Raw genomic sequence first — 15865 nt, forward strand, 5'->3', positions numbered from 1 at the left:
GTAGACGAACATGTAGCAGAGATGACGCTCCGATTTGTTCATTCACTGGTCGAAGATGAAATGCGGGCTCCGGTAACACGAGGGCGGGCGCGACACCATTCACAGTAGGAAGCCCACCACGCGGAACTGCGCTCGCGTGCACTGTTGCGCTTCATCTATAACACGTTACGCTATGCGCCAAATTTCGGGCACTAACAAATAATGGCCGATGTCACCGAGAGCGGCAGTGCACACGGAACGATGAACGTCCCGCCGCTAGGCTGGAGTTTGCGCTGAAAGGCGCGGCTTCGGTTCTGTCACACGAGTCGGTGGAAATATTGACACCACGAATGTGATTATCGAGTCGCCAACAATGCACATTTGTTACGCTCAACTGCGGCCCCGCAATCGAGTGCCGCTCCAGTCCGCAATCGTACGCACCTGAGGCGTCGGACATCGTTGCCTCGGGGTGGAAAGCAGAAGGTGTTATCGGCGGTGGGAGCGTTCTGGCTAACGCTTATCACTGCTCGCGGAGCCCCCCATCCGAAGATAAAGGCGGCACTACGCACGCAGGTGGACACGACAGTCATTGGGCCGCGGACAGAGCAGACACAGCCCGTGCTGCCGTCTGTTTTCGGCTGCTGGCGTTCAACAACGCAATTAAAGGGGTCGGTTTGGGGAACTGCGCTTATAGGGAAAATTAGCGGCGCATTCATTAGGAGATGATGTGATTAGCAATCTATCTTGATGGGCATTAATTTCTTCGATTACCTCAAATGAACGTACGCACGTTCAGAATTACTGCGTAATATATATATATATATATATGGGGTTTTACGTGCCAAAACCACGATCGGATTATGCGGCACGCCGTAGTGGGGGACTCCGGAAATTGGGCCACCTGGGGTTCTTTAACGTGCGCCTAAATTTAAGTACACGGGTGTTTTCGCATTTCGCCCCCATCGAAATGCGGCCGCCGTGGCGTGCATTCCCAACTAGTGTACACGTTCATAAATAAATACAATCGATACAATTATTGAAAGCAGCCGAATGGGAGCGCAGCACGACGCGGGGATGCAAGTCCTTTGCTGTTTGCGAAGAAGGATCGCAGATGGGCACACGTATCAGTGCACTGAACAGTTTTGGAGTGGCTGAAACCACGATGACACCAAGCGGGGATCGCGTGTGGCAGACATTCTAGCCGTTGATCTGGTCTACTCAAAGAGGCGGCAAAAGAAATCAAAATGCATAATCGACTAATTACCAAAAATAAATCATTCCGTTTTTAAGTAATACGCACGTCACGGCGCAATGAACAAATTGTAGCCGATGCCACTTGGAAATAATTCTGCGGATTTTAGACGTATGCGCCACCGAACTTGCGCTAAAATGCACTTTCGTAACTTTTTTTTTCTTTCTCGAAACGCCGTTTTATGCACTGAAGAAGAACTGGACCACCAATGTATTTCTTCTGGAAGTTAGGGTATTAATATATAAAAACTGGTGTCATTCTGAAATTCGTTAAGTGGAACTGCGTACAATGTGCAGTAAGGAAATTAGTTAAAACTTAGTGATTTTTGTTAATTAGTCGATTACGTATTTCCATTTCTCGTGCAAGCAGTGCCCGCCAGTTTGAGCAATACAGCTCAAGGATTACAATCGTGATGTCTGCCAGATATGTATTTAATTTTTTTAATGGGCAAAAGCCTTCGCGGAAACATCCAGTGATGCACATTATATGAAAAGCGGCGCATACCGACTGATCCAAGTTGGCGTCAAAGAGGCTCACTGAAGCAGCAACGCGGTGCACTGGCCTATTCGGTGCATGGTAAGATGAAGAAGAGGACAGGATTAGCTAAAGTGGGCTAGTTCATACTGGTAATTAATACACACGGGGACGAATAGCAGGCACGGACAAGCGCTCGCTTCCAACTGTTCATTTAATTGACAGACATGCTTTATATGCATGTCCAGGAACAGATACAAAGAAGTATTTCCAGTGACAAGGAAAAAAAAAAGGTCGCAGTTTCACCGGAAAGGCGAAGCATCAATTGCGATAGCAAATTAGTAGAGAGCTATACGGCGTATAAGGATAGTAGTTTTATCAGCTGCATAAACTAGGACATGCAGCAGCACCAGCAACGCGCAGAACTGTTGTAGACGCCCTCGGCGTTTTGCCTGCGTTCGCACCGAACGCACACGGCGTTGGTGACTGTTGCCGGTGCCTCTGACGGCACAGAATGGGACACTCGTCGAGCAGCGTCGGAAGACTTTACCACCTTCTCGCTTCGTTTATTATATAAATAGGCATTTGGTGCAGCAGCTAAACGTCGCCTCCCGTCCACGGCCTTAATTTCGCACGACGGAAGAAGTTGCGTTTTCTCTCTCTCTCTCTGTATATATATATATATATATATATATATATATATATATATATATACAGAGAGAAAACATAACATTCTTCTTCCGTGACTGGAGACATATATATATATATATATATATATATATATATATATATATATATATATGGTGATTGTAAAGGAGGAAAGAGACGCTTAATTCTGCAGCCGCAGAACACGCGTTTGCTCTCCGCCGTGCGTTCGCTCCCCGTGAAAGCGCGCATCCCTCGCGCCCGTTCACTCGGAGTCGCACATACAGCATAACGCGACGATTTCATCGCCGTTGACGTCATATACGGAACCTCAGGCCGACTGCAGAAATCCGCTTTGGAACTGAACTGAACTGAACTTTATTTGGTCCTGAGAAGAGCAAGTCCCCCTAAGGGGGCTCGTCTGCGGGCCGCGTCCACGACGGGACCGGGAGGTGGAACTCGGTGGCCAGGTCGTGGCTCTCTGGACAGCCCGAAGTTGGTCGTCCTCGTGGGGACTGGTGAGGAGAGCGGTCCATTCTTCTTCCGTGACTGGAGACCCTGCAGCCGCGCGCAGCATGGGGCATTGCCACAGCATATGTGGTAAATTACATCTCGGGAGCCCACATCGAGGGCAACCTGGCTTTATTTCACTTATGAATCGTGAATAAAAAAGTTGTCGCAGTTTCACTGAAAGGCGAAGCATCAATTGCGATAGCAAATTTGTAGAGAGCTATACGGAGTAATGATAGTAGCTTTATCAGCTGTATAAACTTGGACATGCAGCAGCACCGGCAGCACGCAGAACTGTTGTCGACGCCGTCGGCGTTTTGCCCGCGTTCGCACAAAATGCGTGCGGCGTTGGTGAGCGTTGCCGGAGCCTCTGATATAAATAGGCACTTGGTGCCGCAGCTAAACGTCGCCTCCCTTCCCTCCCCCTCCCCCCCCACGGCCTTTCGTGCGTCAGAAGAAGGCGCGTTTGCTCTACATATATGGTGATTGAAAAGGAGGAAAGAGACGCCTACTTCTGCAGCCCTTAAGGGAGTACAGCACAGAACGCGTGTTTGTTCTCCGCCGTGCGTTCACTCCCCGTGAAAGCGCGCGTCCCTCGCGCCCTTTCACTCGCACATACAGCGTTCGGCGGCGCGCGGCGATTGGCGCTGAGCCGTGCTCCCTCAAGGGCTGCAGAAGATAGCGCCAACCTTTCCCTTTCCCTCAAGAACCACTTACCCCCCCGCGCGGCGACGATTTCATCTCCATTGACGTCATACGGAACCTCACGGCGACGGCGACGGCAGAAATCTGCTTTGGAGTGTCCATATAATTGCTATCGCAATAAAAGTCAGGTGAAGGGTAAGCGCCTGTTTGTAACAGTCGCAAAGTGAGAGTTTGCGGTCTCGTTAGATGGGGGTGAGGTAGAGGAAACTTTCTGCGCTCAAGGCGGTAGTGATGACAAACTTCGTTGTACGTTAGGAGCGGGTCCCGCCGCCATGGCTCGCCCTTGGGCCTCGGGCCGCCCTCTTCCCTCGCGCGGCGAGTAAGGTCTCGCGCCTGGGAGTGAGCTAGCTCGTTGGCGTTAGGGACAAGGGGATGAGCATCTTGGCCCACGTGGCCGGGGAACCAGATCAAGTGTTTAGTATCGGCCCACGTTGCACGCGAGAGCACGCGGGCTGCCTTTTTACAAACCGAGCCGGCGCGAAAGGCCTGTGCTGCGGCTTTGGAGTCTGTGTAGACTGTTGTGCGATCCGTGGTCGCCAGAGCTAATGCTATAGCTACCTGTTTTGCGCGGTCTGCATCCGTGTTGGGGAGTGTTAGAGAAGTGAGGTGTTCGCCTTGCAGCGACGTAACGGCTGCGACGAAGTGCTTAAATTTGACGTGCTGAGCGGCGTCTACGAATGCTACCGAATCTGGCATTGCAGCAGCCGTTTTGAGGGCGGCTGCTCTATAGCCTTACGTCGGCCGAGGTTGTATTGCGGGTGCATGTTACGTGGGAGCGGGGGAACGATTAGGCGTTCTCGAAGCTCTGACGGCAGCGTGCACTCTCTTTGGTTGATTATTGGAGAGCTTATTTTGAGGTAGGCCTGGAGTTACCTTCCCGCCTCAGTCGAGGAGAGTCGAGCAATCTGGGCCTCGACAATCTCACTGAAAGTGTTATGAAGGCCTAGTGCCATAAGTTTCTTTGTGTTGGTTTGAATGGGGAGTCCGAGTACCTGTTTGAAACTCTTTCTAATGATCAGATTGAGCTTGTTCTCATCCCCTTTAGTCCAGGGGTGAGCTACGGCTACGTAATTGATGTGGCTCATTAGAAAAGCATGGAAGAGACGCCGTAGATTTTCTTCCGATAGTCCGCCTCGTTTGTTGGCAACGCGTTTGATTAGTTTAGACAAGGAGTCTGCTTTAGCGGCTATGCGCTCTATGCTGAGTCCGTTCCTGCCGTCCTCCTGCAGGATCACTCCTAGTATACGAACCGAAGTGACTTGCGGAATTTGCGTACCGTCTTCTGTGTATACTGAAATGGGTGAGTTGGGAAGCCATTTGGGACCTAGTTGCGGTCTGTACAGTAAAAGTTCAGACTTTTTGGCCGATAGCCGTAAACCCGTCTGTCGGAAGTAGGCCTGTACCTTGTCTACCGCCGTCTGTAGATTGCGTTCGATGTCCCCGTCGCTACCGCCCCCACACCAGATGGTAATATCATCGGCGTAGAAAGCGTGGCCGAGGCCATCGATTGAGCTCAATTCTCTCGAGAGAGCACTCAAAACTAAGTTGAAGAGAAATGGAGAGAGCACTGCTCCCTGCGGTGTGCCTCGGGGACCCAAGTTGTACGTCTTGGAACCCAAACTTCCTAGTCTAATGGTGGCTTTGCGGTCTTTGAGAAACGACAGCACGTATGCATAGAAGCGGTTGCCGAGTCCAGCGTCGGCAATCGCTTGTAGTATGTGCGAGTGTTTAACGTTATCGAAAGCCTTTTCTAGATCTAGTGCGAGCACGGCCCTGGTGTCCCGGGACTTGCCCGTTAAGATCTTGTGTTTCAGAATAAGCATGACGTCCTGTGTCGACGTGGACGGGCGAAGGCCTATTTGATTAAAAGGGAGGAGGTGTTTCTCTTCCGCATGTTTCGTGGCCCGTTTGAGAATGACGTGCTCAGCCACCTTGCCCACACACGAGGTGAGGGAGATGGGCCTGAGCGAGCCAAGCTCAAGAGGTTTGCCCGGCTTAGGTATGAGCACTACGGCGGCTTCGCGCCACTCAAGCGGGACTTCGCCGGATTCCCATACCTCGTTGATGTGTTTAGTGAGGAGGTCTATGTCCTCGTCCGCTAGATTTTTGAGCAGCTTATTTGTAATGCCGTCAGGGCCAGGGGCTGATCTACAGTTCAGCTCAGCGAGTACTGCCCGCACCTCCGCACTCGTGAAGGGAGAAACCAATGGGTCTCCTTCCGTGTGCATTGGAGGTGGGGGGTAATCCGTGTCTGAGCTCGACTCGGTACAGAGGTAGCGCGACGCGAGCTCGTGTGTAATCTGTTCGTCCGTAAAGTTTTCCTTGCGAAGCTTATGAATTAAGCGGTCTATGGTGAGTTGCTGATTGGATTTCGTGGGTTTGTCGCCCAACAGATGTTTGAGCAGGTTCCATTTGGATCCTTTACTCATCTGTGCTTCTACCGAATTGCATACTTCGTCCCATTGCTGTCTAGCTAAAGTGCGACTGTGCTCTTCGATTTGCTTGTTGAGCTCCGCGATCTTTTTGCGAAGACGGCGGTTGAGCTTTTGCGTTTTCCATTTTGCCTGTAAGGCTTGCTGCGCCTCAATGAGGTGAGCAAGTCGGCTATCCATGCGCTCTACATCGCGCGTGGTTTCCATTTCTTTTGTGGCTCTCGTTACGTCCTCTTGTAACCGAGCGAACAGGTCTCGAACAGAGGTGTAGGTGTTTTCGTCTTGCTTCCTAAGGGTGCGAAAATGATCCCAGTCGACCCCCTTGAATTTACGGGGTGGGGGACTGGATACGGCTAGGGTGATGCTACAGATGTAGTGATCACTACCTAGGTTGACCTGTGTGTTAATCCACGTAGAGTTGCGGATGTTTTGAACTAGTGCTAAGTCTGGAGTAGTATCTCTTGTTACCGAGTTACCCGTGTGTGTAGGGAACGCGGGGTCTGTGAGTAGTGTGAGACAGCGGTGTGCTATCTGCGTGGCAAGCGCTTTGCCATTGGAGTGGAGGTATCCGTAACCCCAATCGGGATGCGCAGCATTAAAATTGCCTGCAATCAATAGCGCGTTGTCGCCTTCTATCTTGCATGCTTTCTGAAAGAGGGCTATGAAAGTTTCTCTGCTGTCGGCAGGTGAGCTGTATACGTTAAGAAGAAAGACCGACTGTTTGAGGTGTGCGTTCGGAATGAGTTCTATCAAGATGTGTTCGACCTTGAGGTCAGGGCGAACTTCATGCTTTGTGTACGAGAAAGATTTCGCAATACAAGTGGCAATCCCCCCTTCCGAAAGAGTGACTCTACGCGGTATCCTCGCAATGCGGGGCTATCGGTGAGCGTCTCCTGAAGGAGGAGGACAGAAGGGTTCTAGCTCAGCATTTGAGCGCAGTAATTTTGTTGTAAGGCGTCCTTCCGTTTCGGGAAGCTAAGGCAATTCCATTGCCAAATGGTGAGATTGTTTGAGGTAGCCATGTTTAATGATGAAGTATTGGCCGGCCCTGCATCTGTTGATGCCGGTTGGCTTCGAGGATTTGCACTCGTGCTGCTATTTCAGTCATTTGAAGTTTCAGTGGGTTGATTTCGGACAATATGTCTGCACGGAACTGTTCTAGCAGCGCCGTCAGGTGTGCTATAGGTGAGGCGTAAACTCGTAAAGGCTCACGGGAAACGTCGTCTGCTCAGCGCTTCCGGTTCAACCGCTGACGGTTCCGGCACACGATTCTCCGTTCGCGGGGCCGGTCGCGCTTGCTCTCTGTGCACTTTCATCACAAAGTATCACCCACGCTGCAAATATCTAGAGCCCGTGACGTACGCATCGATGACTGACCATTATATCTGAGCATAGGCAGTCATTTAAAATATTTTTTTCTACCCGAATTGACCGAACACGTGAATTAGGTATGCGTGCTGTCACAGTCGCAAGTTTATCTTGAATGACGAATCGCACTTTTTTGTTCTAAAGTGAATTCTGTTCGTGCCAACGACAGAACCCACCACAGCTTCGCTGGATTCCATCTGCACGGTAGTGTAATAGGGATCTGATTTTTTTTTTTTTACTTGTTACATCTAAGTTTCACTAGGCTGATTTGATCAAACATGCATGGTTTAGTAGTGGAGGCGTTAGAGGCGGGCAGGCGGTTCCAATCAATAGCTTTTTCTTGGCACGAATGTCTTGGAACAACATTTAAGCGAATAACTTGCATAGTATAGCGACCTTAATTTAGTGCTAGATGCATGCAAGATGAGCAAGGTGTAGTGGAAGGATTTAAAAAGCGTAGACCGTAATTTTTCTCGTAAAAAAAATTAAATTATGGGGTTTTACGTGCCAAAACCAGTTCTGATTATGAGGCACGCCGTAGTGGGGGACTCCGGAAATTTGGACCACCTGGGGTTCTTTAACGTGCACCTAAATCTAAGTACACGGGTGTTTTCGCATTTCGCCCCCATCGAAATGCGGCCGCCGTGGCCGGGATACGATAATTTTTCTCGTATGTTTTGTGAAAGGTGCACAAGACGAGAAACATTAGCCTAACGATCACAAAGCTGCAATATTACTTATAAAGAGACGTCGAAAGCATATTAAGACAGACTCGAGCGTGCGCGGAAGTCAACTGCAGTCGACAAACGCTTCTAGCATACCTTGCGTTCCATATCTTACACAGCTATCACAAAGTGTCCCAAACACAAGGGGTATACTGCAGCTTGGATCGCGTTAAAATGTGTTATAAATTTCTGTACACTTTTATAACGAATGTTTTGGTGAAGTTGCAGAAAGAGATACTACGTTAAAATATCGTTAAACCATGCCGATCGCGTCGTTAACGTTTGGTTATTAAACATGTTCCATGAAATATTATCAGTAACGTGGACAGCAAGTTATTGTAGAAAACAACACATGCATGATAAACGTCGCAAAACCTATAAAGGTTCGCTGTAAAATGATATAAAATTCCTTGTATGTCATACCAACTGGTCCAAGCATCTACGTTATCAGTGGCATAAAAGTTCGAAAAGCTACACGTGTGTGGGTATCTTTTTTTTTTAAGTAAAGCCAAGTTTCTTAGCTGTGCGCGCTTGCTCAACGCGATTTATCAAGGACTACGATCAAAGGCAAACACGTTAGTGTATACGACGGGCTCTAGCCCAAATCTGATATTCACCATTGAAATGTTACAAGATCACTCCCATTGTTGATCCGAACAGAATTCACTTAAGAACAAGGAAGTGCGATTCGTCATTCAAGATAAACCCGCGACTGTGACAGCACGCATACCTAATTCACGTGTTCTGTCAATTCGGCTAGAAAAAAAATATTTTAAATGACTGCCTAAGCTCAGATATAATGGTCAGTCATCGATGCGTACGTCACGGGCTCTAGATATTTGCAGCGTGGGCGATACTTTATGATGAAAGTGCACAGAGAGCAAACGCGACCGGCCCCGCGAACGGAAAATTGCGCGCCGGAACCGTCAGCGGTTGAGCCGGAAGCGCCGAGCAGACGACGTTTCCCATGAGCCTTTACGAGTTTACGCCTCACCTATTATGCTCGACATCGTCAGAGGTTCTTCGGCCTGTAGCGCGGAGCCAGCGCGCTTTTTCGCGCCGCGTACTGGGTTTGAGGCAGCGGGAGGGTCACTCGCGTTGCTCTCGCGTTTCTCTAGACGCTGGGGCGTTTTAAGAAGCGCCTTGATCTCAGAAAGCTCTTTGCGAAGAAAAGTATTCTCGCGTTCGAGAGTTTCACATTTTGTCTGCTACGTGCTGTGGCAATGATCCCGAACGCGCGGGTCTCACCTTTACCGGTGACCTTGTCGACCCAAGTGGGCTTGGAGGTGTCCGGGGCGCGTGAGCTGCCCGGTGTGGCCTGGTCTTGGGGTTGAACGACCTTTATAGGTGTAGACTGGGTGTATGCTGCAGGCAGGAGGCTTGCAGCGGGCACCGGTGACGAACGGCTCTTGTTGCAACGTCGACGACGGCGCCGCACGAGGTAGGGTACTTGATAGCGGCTCCGGCAGGTCCGGTCGCCCGTTACATGCGCGCCTCCACACAGCGCGCACTTGGGTGCAGAGCATACGTGGTCCGGTCCGAGAGGTCCGTGGCCGATTACACACCTTGTCGGTGGGGTGCGGGCAGACGTCCTGGCGGTGACCCACTCGGCTGCAGTTGCGGCAAGTGTCTATTTGGCGTTTGTAGAGAGCATGCAGCGATACATGATCGGTCCGCAGTAAACATAATTTGGTACCTTGAGGCCGTTGAACAGGATGACGACCGTGGTAGTGTTCTTGATTCGGCATGCGCCGAGCACTGTTGGGTTGTGTGGCGTTCGTAGCATGCGTTGCAAGTCGGCGTCGGTGAAGTCGACGCCTCGTATCACCCCGCGGCAGGAGTGACCCGGCGGGGTAAGATAGGTAGCAACTGGGTGTCGCTGATCAGTGAGAATAATTTCTTGAACGGTGCAATAAGCAAGAGCATTCGTTTTTTGCGGTGTGCTCACCACGAAGATGTTCTGCATCGAGTTCGAGCAGACGATGTCTTCTTCGGTAGCCGATGGCGTCAGGCGTGCGGCCATCGTGAGTGCATTGAAAACCTTGTGTTGACTGCAGTGACGTACGTCGAGACCGCCGCCCGGGCGAACGACGATTCTGAAGTGATCCTTGGGTAGATTCGGCGGCTTGCTGGCAGTAGCGAGCCTTTTAAGTGGACCGGGCGGTTTGGCGCCAACTGCGACGCCATGTTGCCCTACATGTTGCGGCGCCTTTGCGGCGGCCTGTGCTTTGCTTGCGTTGCGACGACGATGGGCTGGGAGCCAGCCACATCCTGCGGCGGTTTCGGGAGAGATTTCTTCGCCTTCGACCATTGATTCTAGTGGCATGCTTGCAGCTGCGGTGGCGAGCGCCGGGCGGGGCGGCGCCGAGAGAGCGTAGTCGTGCTAGGCCTAGGGAACGCTAAGGTGCGCGTTCGGAACTGAGCTTCAAAAAGGGGTAAAGATGGGGTCTACAGGGATAAATTTGGTATCCAAATACTCCCAGTGACTTGCCGGCAATGATCCGGTAGTGCAGAGAGGACGAAACGGGCATCGACCAATTGAAATTGCATCGATGTCGGGAGCCGAGGGGTACACGTGCGCACTACTCGCCGCCACCTAGCGGTCCATCCGCTTTGGAGTGTAAAAAACAGAAAGCGAAAGAATCGCGGTGACCCATCTGTTTATCCGTTCACTGAACACAGTGACGCAAGTTGTTCTGGCACAGCAGCCCGATGCCCAACCAAGTATATGTTGGCCGAGGGCAGACAGACAGCGGCGGACATGCCGCAAATTGGGTTCTGAGCAACGCCAAAGTGACGCGCATGCAGGATACGAAGAAAACGCACGCCCCCTGCCGGGCTCTATATGTATAAGACCCAGGTTGGCATGCGGAACCATGTGCCGCGACTAAAACTCGCGGCAGCTGCTGGTGTATGCCAGCCCCGCCGTGGTGACACTGCGGCGCACTCTAGGAAGCCTCGCCTGCTTCGTGTGGCACACGGGGCTTCCTTCATCGGCGTCGCTTTGGGAAAACCTCATCATGTGTCGTGGTGTGAAACGGCCTTCAGCGCCAACAACAGACAGCGGCTACACAACGTCTCGGCAGAAACAAACCGATTGCTCGGACAACTCGTTCCACTCGTTTCGTAAGCACCAACGTAAGCATCCACATACTACAGCGGTAGGCTGCTCGGCACCTTTCGCACCACCGAGATTATGCATTTTTGTTTCACCTGAAAGCGATGCATTGCGACACGCATTCGGCGATCACCCAGCGCTACGCAAAAAGCGCGGGCCGTCATATATCCAAGTGACCTGTTTCAATCGCTGAACAAAGCATCACTATTCCGACATGTGCGTTCGTTGGATCTCCGTAATTTTTGTCTGTGGTCAATGATCTCTCGTATTAACGATAACATTTCTGTCTTTTATTAACGAGCAGATTCATGTTTCTTCCTATCAGATTGATACCGATAAAGTTTTGCCATAAAATAAAATTTTGTCATCACAGTGATGATGACAATTCGGGACTACAGCCCGGCGTTTCCATTATCCAACTGACGTCAATAATGATATCTATAGACAACTTATCTGCAGAAGGGGATGTGAGCATCTAACGTATCAATATATACAGGGCGTTAATTTTGAACTTTTACGCAATTTTAGAAATCACCTGTAGCAGGTAGCATAATTCTTATCACTCTGACGTCACTGTTGTTGAGACTCCGGTAGCGTTTAGGCCGGTGATCCTTCAGCCAGAGGGATGAGTACGTCCGGGACTAAGAGCGACAGAAAAAATGGTTTATTCTACAGTATTTACAGTGGCTCCAAATATGGAAGCCCACTCCATGGGGGAGCACTTTGAAAGTCTCAGCTCACTACATGTCTGAGCGCATATCGGAACACGTCAGGCCACACCACTGCACGCAAGGTGTCTCCTTATCAAACATCGGTCTTCCCTAGTTGACCCGACTGGGGAATCAGATGACCTTGATGCGGCCAATCAGACGGGCCTGGGCCGTCTTGTTCGCTGAACTCCGCCTCTAATGTTGCACCTTCGAAGCAAGGACGAGGCAATCCGGAAACAGGGGGTTGACACTCCTTCCACGAAAGTCGGTGACTTGTTTCTTGCCCTCCGACGGTCATCTTGCCAGGGTCGGGAGAATGGCGTTCGCACTAATCCCCACGTCTAACGAAGGGTGGCGGTTGTGGTCGGTCGCTTCTATGTGAGCTTCTTTGTCATCGCGGCACTGCCGGTGTCGGGCACTGTCGCCGTCTGGGCGACACTGATGAAAGGGGTGGCATCGGGGGAAGCACCCAAAGAATGGGCACTGCCGAGTTAGGGCGCCTGTTTGCCCGTCTAGTCGGTGTCTGGCACTGTCGCCGTCTGGGCGACGCTCATGAAAGGGCCTGCCTCGATGGGAAACAATCAAAGAATGCGCCCGGCCGATTTGGGACGCAACACTGTAGTCGTCCCGCAAAGGGGTGTCGGCGTCGCGCCTTCTCTCAATCACAAAGCAACGCCCCCCCACAGGCACTCCAATACAAACGCATGCGTCTGCATCCAATCAGGCGCGAGAGTTATCTCTGGAATAGCAGCAGTTGTGCCATATAAGATGCGAGCTGGTTCTCCTCCCAAGTTGTACACAGTGACAGAATGTGCGGTACGGATATGTATGCCCTCATAACCAACCCTCGAGCTCCACCATGGTGTGAAAGTGGGGTGAAAAAAAAATATATAATTTTGGATATTCCGACTTGACGAGCAGCCTTAGGTACAACTTGGAAGTTATACCTCAGTCACACACACAAAGGGGGAAAAAGAAAGCCGCGGCAAGCCCCATCCCACGTCGACGTCATTAGCAATGCAGCGACACCACACATGTATTGCCAAGGCCGACATTGAGCCGGGTGCACACACTTACGAGAGCAAATGCACGACGATGAGTGCGGCTGTATCCGTCACGGCCGCCAACTTGACAATGGCGTGAACCCGAAGCCAAAAGTTGTTCTTCCGCTAGGATTGCTTCGGTATAATCAAACCGGCGTTCACGAAACAGCTGAACGCGCAGCTATCAAGTGTCGAGGAGCTTCGTTTCCTTGACGTAAGGCGCGATGCATTGTCGTTTCGCGTGAACAGAAAGGCAACCCACACGGGTTGCGCCTCGAAAGAAATGCGCACCCTTGGAATCAGCGAATCTTTGGCTCGCGTTTTCAGCGGATATAACGCGCAGATTCCCCATCACGTGCCAGCACAGGAGCTAAGGCGCTCTCTGGTGAAAGTAAGAGACAAACTTGCACAGGAATGATATACAGCATCCCTTGCAAAGGTTGCGATTTCGTTTATGTGGGCGACACATGCAATTCCGAGCAAGGATTAAAACAGCACCGTTACTATCGTAGCAAAAAGAACGTTTTGTCAAACGCACGGGTCAACACGTAGCAACTACTAATCACGGAATCAACTATGCTAGAATCACCGACTGCAATATGGCCTCGCGGCTTCACCTTGAATGTTTGATGATCCAGCTAGACCACTGAGCGCAATCGCAACGACGGCAACTTTCCACGCTGGTTACGTCCCCTCTTGAAACGTATACACACAACCAGATTTTCCTCTCGTTTATCCTCATTGTGAACCCGCTGCGGGAGCCGAAACTTGTTTTGATTTCTGCTGTCTCCTAGAAGCAAACATCTAATTACAATTTGCTCTGAGCACACATTTTATGGGATACATATGCACTTTATAGGTAGTGTCCAAAACCCGACGTCTATGACGTGTTTCCGGCTCCCAAAATTGCTTCCGCCGCATTCAACCAGCAAAAGCACATCCTTTAAGATCCCAACTTTAAATTCCAGAGGGCGCCACCCATATTATTAACAATCATTTACCTTTCGACTGACAAGCCACCACACTTTGTTGTAGATTTCACCTGCTTCAGGAACTTCCCTGAATATGACGACTATAGTCGGCGAAAACCCAAGAATTACAAGGTTACAATGTACAATGTCCACTACACTGTACACTTAAGGGTACACTGTCCAACTAAAACAAAATTTGCTCAGATGCGCCAACCACTTAGATTCGCTTATTTAGCTGACGTCAAGCGGTTTCGCGTCCTTGAAACAACTATGTTCTCCGTACAGACTACTCGTCGTGTCAATGGTTTCAGGGTAAAACCTGAACGTCTACGCATGTTTCATAGGGCATCCTGATGTCATGAACTGCTCAGCCAAGGCTAATACTTCAGCTTGAAACAACTAGCCTTTATTTTCTAATTAGCCTAGCATTTACATAGCCGACCAAAGTCATTAAGCTGTGAGCGGACTGTAGCTGGTTAAGCTCTCTTTCAGAGGTGAAGACTACGTTTCTGTCGATGGAGCTTCTTTGTAATTCTTAGGTTGTCACAGACTATAGTGCTGCTACAAAAGGACGACACAGGTGCTAGCACAAGTTTTCTTTTGCATAATTTTTTTTTCTTATCTGGCGCCGCCCCATCCTTTGACACCTTTAATACTTTTTCGCAAACTGTACCGATTTTTCGTAAAACGTTAAGCAACATTTGTAAAATCGTACAGCGAGGTCAAATTCGTAACACGAAAAATTGGGGAGAGTCAACATGTATGTAATGCCGTTCACAACTGGACGTGCGGTCAACTGAGGAGCTTGATTGCAAACGATAAACAACTGCCTTCACGTGCACCACGATGCGAAACAAAACCGGATGCGCGCAAAGTGATGTACTTTCACGGACTGAAAAAATATCGTACTCCATTTTTCTTTCTTTTAAGTTGACCTCTTTTTGGCTAATAAAAATACTGCTCAAATTAACTGCACGAAAACTAAAGCTGTTCTTTTTCGCTCTAAATCCCCGCTTTATGAGCCCACTAATTCTTATAATCTCATGGTGAATAATAATAAAATTAATTTTCTTCTACAGCAAAATCTCTAGGTGTAATGTTTCACGAACATATGAAATGGGATCACCACACGGAAGTTTTACAAAACAAACTTTGCAAGGTCTTCGGCGTACTGAGAAAATGTCAGCGTATATTGCCAGTTCCTCAAAAGCTTTCGATATTTAAGGCACTCTTCTCATCACATCTACGTTACTGTAACTTAATTTGGGGGCAACGGTACACAGCAATCCATAAATAATGTTGTTATTCTACAAAAAAAAGGCCCTACCTTCTGTTGCAAACCTACCATATAATGCCCACACTTCAGAACTATTTGTTAAATATAATGTAATTAAATTGAACGTGCTATATGAATACACTTTATTACTTTCCTTTAGATCTGATATTGTGAAAAATCGCGATTATATACACAGTGTAGCTAACTTGCAACTAAATCCTTCTTCGCGCCAAAACAGACACTCGGAACAATGGTAGGTGCCACGGCCGCGCACAAACTATGGCTTTCAAACATTAGGTTATTGCTTGCCGAAGACATTAAATAAATTCAAGATTTCTTATGAAAATGTTCGCACACTCTCTAACACTTCTGTTTTAAGCACGCTGTGTTAAATATGTTGATAGTTAAATTTCACTTTTTGTAAATGTTTTCTGTCGATATCATGTGTTTTCTCATTTGACACCGATGTTGAAATGTACTTTTCTTTTACTGCCATGCTGCCATAGTGAACCGGGGACGTGGGGCTAGTCAAGCTGTTTTTAATGCAGCTTTTCATTGCGATAGCAATTATATGGACACTCAAAAGCAGATTTCTGCCGTCGGCGTCGCCGTCGCCGTGAGGTTCCGTATGACGTCATTTGGAGAAGAAATCGTCGC

General features: G+C 49.5%; 1 protein-coding gene across 3 annotated transcripts in view; it reads right to left on the bottom strand.

Moving 5' to 3' along the window:
• Positions 1–15865, bottom strand: part of LOC119465099 (rho GTPase-activating protein 1) — a 262330-nt gene that overhangs the window by 116822 nt on the left and 129643 nt on the right. The gene's annotated exons all lie outside the window — the stretch shown is intronic.

Source organism: Dermacentor silvarum, chromosome 9 (genome assembly GCF_013339745.2).
Source record: "Dermacentor silvarum isolate Dsil-2018 chromosome 9, BIME_Dsil_1.4, whole genome shotgun sequence".
NCBI lineage: Eukaryota > Metazoa > Arthropoda > Arachnida > Ixodida > Ixodidae > Dermacentor > Dermacentor silvarum.